Source organism: Oryctolagus cuniculus, chromosome 6 (genome assembly GCF_964237555.1).
Source record: "Oryctolagus cuniculus chromosome 6, mOryCun1.1, whole genome shotgun sequence".
Lineage (NCBI taxonomy): Eukaryota > Metazoa > Chordata > Mammalia > Lagomorpha > Leporidae > Oryctolagus > Oryctolagus cuniculus.
The window spans coordinates 164534302-164542189 of NC_091437.1; positions in this window are offsets into that span (position 1 = coordinate 164534302).

Consider the following 7888-nt stretch of genomic DNA (forward strand, 5'->3'; position numbering starts at 1 on the left):
ATGTCATTTATAAGCAAGAAATACCTCTCCTTGAATAGCCGCAAAGTGTTTACTAAAAAGGCAAGAATTGGCTGGCGCCACGGCTCACTTGGCTAATCCTCCGCCTGCGGCACCAGCACCCCAGTCCCGGTTGGGGTGCCCAATTCTGTCCCGGTTGCCCCTCTTCCAGTCCGGCTCTCTGCTATGACCCGGGAGTGCAGTGGAGGATGGCCCAGGTCCTTGGACCCTGCACCTGCATGGGAGACCAGGAGGAAGCACCTGGCTCCTGGCTTCGGATCCATGCAGCAGAAAAGGAAAGACCTTTCTCTCTGTCTATCTCTCACTGTCTAACTCTGCCTGTCCAAAAAAGTTAAAATAAAATAAAATAAAATAAAATAAAATAAAATAAAAAGGCAAGAGTTGTGCTGCTACAGAAAGGACTGGAGACTTGAGCAATGGCCTGAATGATTTTCTAAGGGAGCATCTTCTGCCTGATGAATCTAATCTCCTATGACAGGGTGGTGCTTAGGGAGGGGAAGATAATATAGCATGACTCAGCAACGTTATGGATTCTTTACTACATGACACAGCTGTTTCATTTTTAGCAGATTCTAAATGACAGCAGTAGGTACATACCCAGTCATGTTTTCTTGGATAATATTTTGTGGATGAACGCTATCTAAGCCAAGTATATAGAAGTGTTTTCTGAAGTGATGGACTGAAATCTTGGAATGCAAGAAACCAGAAGTCACCTTCAACATTTCCACTGCCATGAGCCACGTCATCCACTTGTCCTTCACATCTGGTCAGTTCCACCATCAAGGATTCCAACTACACTTTGTGTCATGTGAACACAGTGTGTGCATGGCAAGAGTCAGAAAAGCAGGCTTTTGACCTGAATTTTTTCTGTACTCTAAAGATGATTAAAAGGAAGTAAATTTAAGAGACTTTGTAGCGTCTGTTCCTCTTGAAGTGTCATGAGCCTCTAATGCCATCATGAGCACCTACTCTCACGACTTTATCTCATCCTAAATACTCCCCCAAACCCCTCCTCCCATTCCCATTAACCTATGGTTTGGGGTTAAGTTGCCAACACATGCACTTCAGGGACACACTCAAGCCACAGTCCAGGGTATTTATTTCTAGGAATACAGTAATGGCTTCTCAACCGCTCAGTCCACACCCAAGGCTCACATTCCCAATGCCATCTAATATTCTCCTTTATATATTGTGCATGGGTTCCTACCTCTTCCTCTTCCTCCTCACTGCACAGTACCTCTCTCCCATACTACCGTGGAAGCATTCACATTGGCATCTCTGAATGCTCCAGCCAACTACAATTTTCCTCTGTTCCAATCACATCATTCCACTCGGGGGAGGGAGAGTTTCTCTGGTGCCCATTTGCTGAGAAAAGTTCAGAATATTTTATACGACTTTATTATTGGCTCAAATCAATCCTTTGATTCTTGTGTCCTAGTAAGACATTCACTGATCTACAATCATTTCCTTGAACATTTATGAACGTAGTTCTTTGAAGTTTTTTAATGTACTATTTCTTCTACCCTGTATGTTTGTCATTTTTTATATCTTTGTCTCCCCAAAATATACCATCCTAAGAGATGAACTCATTGCTTCATTTTTGCATAAAGTCTTCTCTGACTCTCCCAGTTGGAAAAAGTTATTCTTATTAGAATTTTTGAATTATTTATTATTTGAGATGGGAGAGGAGAGAGAGAACAGATTCAGAGAGAGAGAGAGAGAGAGATCTTTCATCTGCTGGTTCACTCTTCAATTGCCTGCAATAGCCAGGACTGAGCCCGGCCAATGCCAGGAGCCAGAACTCAGTCTAGGTTTCCCATATTGATGGCAGGGACTCAACTACTTGACCCTCTTTTGCGGCCTCCCAAGGTGTGCATCAGCAGGAAGCTGGGATCAGAAGTGGTGAAGTGGACCTGGGACCCAAACCCAGGCATTCACATATGGAATGTGGGCATCTTAATTGCTATACCAAATACTAGCCCTTTCTCATTGGGATTTTGATAACTCTTCTTATGGAAATCTTAACCATTAAAAGATATTTAGTTTATACTGAGAACATTAGGAGTTTAATTCATAACATTGATTTATTTGGATTAATTTGACTTTCATGTTTTATTAGAATCACTCTAGCAATTTGTAAGACTAGACAAGGAGCAAGGACAAAAGGAAAAATGGGTAGACCAGATGCTATTGCAATGATATAGGAAGCAGATGATGGGCTAGCAGCAGAGTAGAGAGTGGTCAGATCCTAGATGCATTTTGAAGGTATCACTAAAAGAATTTGCTGATACTTGGGACATGATGGATGGTGGAAATAATGTAATATAGAATGATATTAATATTATTGGTCTAAATGTCTACAAAGTTGGATCTGATGTGCCCCAATATGAAGAAAATATGAAAAGCTGGTGTTCAGGGTAGAGATTTGGAGCTCAGATTTAGACCTGTGATGCATCAACCAGTAAATGTGTATTTGGAAATCTTGAGTGGTTCATACTATATAGAAGTCTGGCATGAAAGGGAGAGGTCCACCCTGGGGGAAAACAGTGTGGATGTACAGTTTGGGAGTTTGCAATGTGAAGTCTTGCAACTGGGTAGGATCACAAAGGGAGTGGATATACAGAAAGGAGAGGAACAAAAGGCTGAGCTCAGGGGCACTCTGCTGTTTGGAAATGAAATAAAAGGAGACTGAGAAGGAGCAAAGAGAAAGGCAATGCCATGTGCATCACAGAAAAACAGATTTATAGCAACATGGAAGTTAACATAGAAGATGTTCAAGAAGGGAGAATCAACTGATCAAATACTCCCAAAAGACAAAATGTGATATGTACTGGGACATAAGTCAGATTTCACAGTGTGGTAGTCCTACAGGAAGAGCGTGGCGGAAAGTGATGGTGAAAATCATTGAACTGGCTCCTGGCTTTGGATCGGCACAGCGTGCTGGCCGTAGTGGCCATCTGAGGGGGTGAACCAATGGAAGGAAGACCTTTCTCTCTGTCTCTCTCTCACTGTCTAACTCTGCCTGTCAAAAAAATAATCATTGAACTGGGTTTACAGGATGGGCACAGAAGAATTGATGATAAAGAGTGAATAGACTCCTTTAAGAGAGTGATTGCTGAAAGCAGTGGGATCAGAATGTGTGTTTTCAGCATGAAAATAAGATTATGTTTACCTATATTGGCGGCAAGAATCTGGCATAAAAAGGAAAGGTAACAATGTGAGAGTCAAGTGGCAGAAATGCCAAAGTAACATCCTGGAGTGGGAAAGAGTGGGTGGGATGATAGCCATAAGTGGAGGGATTGAACTGGGCAAGCATGGTGACAGGGGAGGCAACAACGCATGAACACATTGGTGAAGAGGCTGTATGGCAGGGAAGCCTTGAGGAACTGCTCTTCTGGTTGCTTTCCTGTTCTTACTGAAAGGATGCAAGGGTCGGGAGGGGTGAAGTGGATGCTATCGGTTTGAAGAGAGGCGCTGTGATAGCTTTGTGAGCAGTGGAGTGAGTACAAGAGGAAAGTGATGAGATCTGCAGTGCTGTGTAGCCCACTTGAAGTTCATGGTCAACAATCTAAGCGTAATTACCAGTTACATGTGCATAAACATGATCCATTCAGCAGCTTCCAACCACAGGTACACTAGAGCAGAGTACTAGAATTCGGAATTAGTTTGGTTGGATGCTGTGACTAGTGAGTCGAGTAGTGAAGACAGACGAGGTAAAGCAATTTGGAGGTGTGCCCATCCATTCTCTGCTGTGATAACAGAATGCCCAAGTCTAGGGAACATATAGGACAAAGGGGTTTATTCAGCTCACAGTCCTGGAGACCCCCATGGCACGGTGCCAGCTTCTACACAGCTCTGGTGAGGGCTTCCCGGAGGACAGCATCACAACAGTGGGAACATGTGCAGAAGAGAGTCCGCAATGAGACAGGAAGCCAGGGAGGATCGCAGGAGCTGGTTCTGCGTTTGTGTAACAACCCACTCTCACGAGAGCTCGTACACTCCTGAATCAATTACATTAGTGTCATCTGAGAACAGCCCCCAGATAACCCCAGCATCTTTCACTAGGCCCCACCTCATCAACATCCTGCCATCTTTCATCACCACACTGAGGACCAAGCCTGCAGCACATAGACACTTAGGGCACAGGCTAAGGCCACAGCTGGAGGTTTATGTAAGGGAGTGATTACAATAATTTTCCATGGAAACTAAGCCAGGGGTTCTAAGTACACTAGGTAGTGGACTTGAGAGGGTGAGGGATGGTGCAAAGTGATAAACCAGATCGTTTGTTAGACTGAATTATTGCTGGGGTTAGTGATCATTTGGGAAGTTGAGAAATGGCAGCTGATATGCCAAGGCTGATTCTTGCTTATCTGTCACTGTATATCAATGCATCTATCCTTCCACCCATCCTTCCATCCATGTGAAATGACAGTTACTCCCTATATTTTATGATCTGATGAGAAGGGGAAAACCCAACAAGTGAGGGAAGTAGAGGAGTTAATATTTCATGTACACTTTGTCCTAGGAACTTCCCAAGCAGTATTTCATTTATAGCACGTAAAAATGCCCATGTGCTAAATCTTACCATTCCCATGTTATACAAAAGGAAATCGAATTTGCCTCATATTGACAGACATAGGAATATTCAAACTTGAGTCTTCCGACTTTAAGCTCTCATTGCTGTCCAGGATATGATCATAAATATAAAGATTAACAAATTCATTGGGATTTTATTTCAGTGTGGACTTCCACATTCTAACAGTGATATACCTTCTAGCAGGTAGGTTTCTAATGCATTCTCTTCATGCATTAGTCCTGGAAGAGGATGGATGAGAATGTAATACTGACATTGATAGCCTTGATATTATATGGGGAAGAAGCAAGTCATAGAATGTGTGTATATTATGGTACCATTTCTATTTTAAAACATCAACTCTGTGTTGACAAAATAAAAACAAATCCAGAAGAATGCATACTGAATTATTAATAGATTTTTACCTAGTAAGGGAACTGAAGTTGGTGGTATGGATTTAAGCAGTATTTCTACTTTCTGTTACATGTTTTTTAAAGTATTTAGAAATATTAGAATAAATATGAAGGGAATGGATATATGATGGTGCTTTTGATTTTTCAGTAAGTCAGTGACATTGGACAGTGTCCATGCTCATCCACTGTAGCTACATTGAGAGTTGGAGACTATGGCTCAGCTATGGAAAATTTGATCCAGTTGTACAGAGTCCCTGCCTACACTTTAGGGGGCCTAATGCTCTCAAATGTACAGAGAAATACAGGAATGAGTTGATTTCTAAACTTCTTTCTTATTTTATATCCCTATATTCTTTGACCACAGTACTGAAAAATATACTGATGGTCTAGTGTATAAGTGTGCATTATAATACTTTGATCCTAACTCGTGGAGAAATTTTGAAAATTTTCAATGTTCTTTCATCCTTATTCTAACTGTTGGGAAGATGAAAAACCTGAATTAGATTAGCAGTTTCCACTTGACTTCAGTTACCCTAGCCAGCAGTCACCTGGGTGAATCACCCCATCCTTCTAAGCTCAAGTTATGGTGTGTGAAAATGATGGAGAGAATAGTCCTCTCTTTGCACATTGCTGGGGGCAGGGTAGCACAAAATAGCATTTGTAGAAGCACAAAGAGCAACACTGTTCCCGAGTGAAAGCCTGACCAGCAGTGTCCTGGCGTTACAGCAGATGTCTGTTAATGAACATCTTTGCTTCTTCCACATCACCATCTGGCTTCCCATTGAGGACTGACACTTCATCCAGGCCTCCGTGGAGTGTACTTGGTCAAGTGCAGCAGAAAGATCTGAAGGTGTTTCTGGGGAGGAAAAAGGTGTGAACTTTTAAGCAGAAAGAGAGACTTGTTTAAAGTTCAATTACTTCAATGCCAAAATGTTTCTTTTAGAGTAATAAGAACCCAAACTTGAAACCGGATATTAAGAGTTTAAAGCTCAAAACTGCTTTACCACTTTTAAAAATAAACAAATCTTGAATAAACATACTCTTGGAGGACTGCAGAGCCTTAACTTATGAGTCCTTAATAGGATGGAAAAAGAGGACTTTTAGATTATTGAATTTGTAAGATATAATAAAATGAGCAGGAAAGTACAGATGAGAAATGTGCTCCTCTTTATCCAAAATGAACCCAGATTTTTCTTACCTCAGACTTGTAAGCATTTTATGTTTCCATTATGATTTTTACTCCCCTATTAGGAGACAATCGCTCATGACAGGACGTTGCTGCAGCCTCTGTGGAGTCTCTGCTGGTGCAGAAAGCTCTTGGTCCTCCAGTCTCCTCGCAGACCTCACTTCCTATGGCCACTGGTAAATACTTTAAATTCAACCTTGACGGCAGCCTTGGGATTTCCCGGAATCTTTCTCTGATGCATTCTAATGCATGAACAGGGTAAAGCATTCCTGATCTTTCTTCTGGGTGGCAATGGCAAGAGATGACAGGCATCTGAGGAAGGGGAACCAGCCCAGTGGAAGTTATGGAAAAATGGGCACACACACATGGCATGGTCGGAAGTTAGGGCATGATCAGATTCTTTTTCCTTGGTACGTTGGTAGTTTTCATAGATGAATAAAAAATGATGTAGAACCCAAGAGAACATCTAAAAGTCACTTTCCTCTATTACTTACACAAAGGCTAAAATATCTCCCCTAAAATAAATAGCAGTAAATCTCCAAAACTTAAACCATGGTTGAGGTTAAATTGAGTGGGTTGCCACCATGTGCTGACTATAAAGATTGGGACCAGAGATACAGTCCCTCTCTTTGCAGAGTTTAGACCTCAGTGAGGGTCATGAGAAGACTAAATGTAACTCAAGATAGATAGATGTGTTCTCCACTGCTGCTGTGACAAATTACTGCAAACCCAGGGACTTGCAACACAAATTATTTGCTGACCATTTTGGAGATCAGAAGTCAGAAGTCAAGTTCATCAGGCTAAAAATCAAGGTGTTGGCAGAACTCTGTTCCTTCTGCAAGCTTTAAAGAACTCGTCACCTTGCCTTTTCCTCATTCTAAATGCCACCCGAGTTTCTTGGTCCATGGTCCCTTCCTTCCCTGTCAAAGCCATCATCACTGTAGCTCCTTCAGACTCTCTTATACTCTCTAGTCCCACTCCCTCACTTAAAAGGGCCCCGTGATCAGGGCCGGCGCAGTGGCTCACTTGGTTAATCCTCCGCCTGCAGCGCCGGCGTCCCATATGGGCGCCAGGTTCTAGTCCCAGTTGCTCCTCTTCCGGTCCAGCTCACTGCTGTGGCCCAGGGACGGGGGCGGGGTGGGGGGAGACCAGTGGAGGATGGCCCAAGTGCTTGGGTCCCTGCACCCGCATGGGAGACCAGGAGGGGAAGCCTGGCTCCTGGCTTCAGATCAGTGCAGCACACCAGCTGTGGCGGCCATTAGGGGAGTGAACCAACGGAAGGAAGACCTTTCTGTCTCACTGTCTAACTGCCTGTCAAATAAGAAAAAAAAAAAAGGGCCCCATGATCACTTCTGCCCCACATTAACAACTCATGTCAGTCCCTTCATCAAGAGACTTCATCAACCTCCAATCTTTTTGATGCCACATGTTCTGTGGAATGGACCTGGGCATCTCTGGCAGGCTATTATCATTCTGCCTATCACGTAGACTCCAAGTGCTCCAAGTTCAGGAGGGATTCAGAAGTGGGAGAAGCCAGTTTTTGCACAGCCATCAAAGACTTTAACTCAGTCAATGAATTTTAACTTGAGCCTCAATTGTGGCAGACACCATGCTGAGCTACAGTGACGAGAAGGTGAAGAAAAGTAGGCATGATGCCTGCCACGTTGAACTGGGGATGCAACTGGACACAGCAAAAAT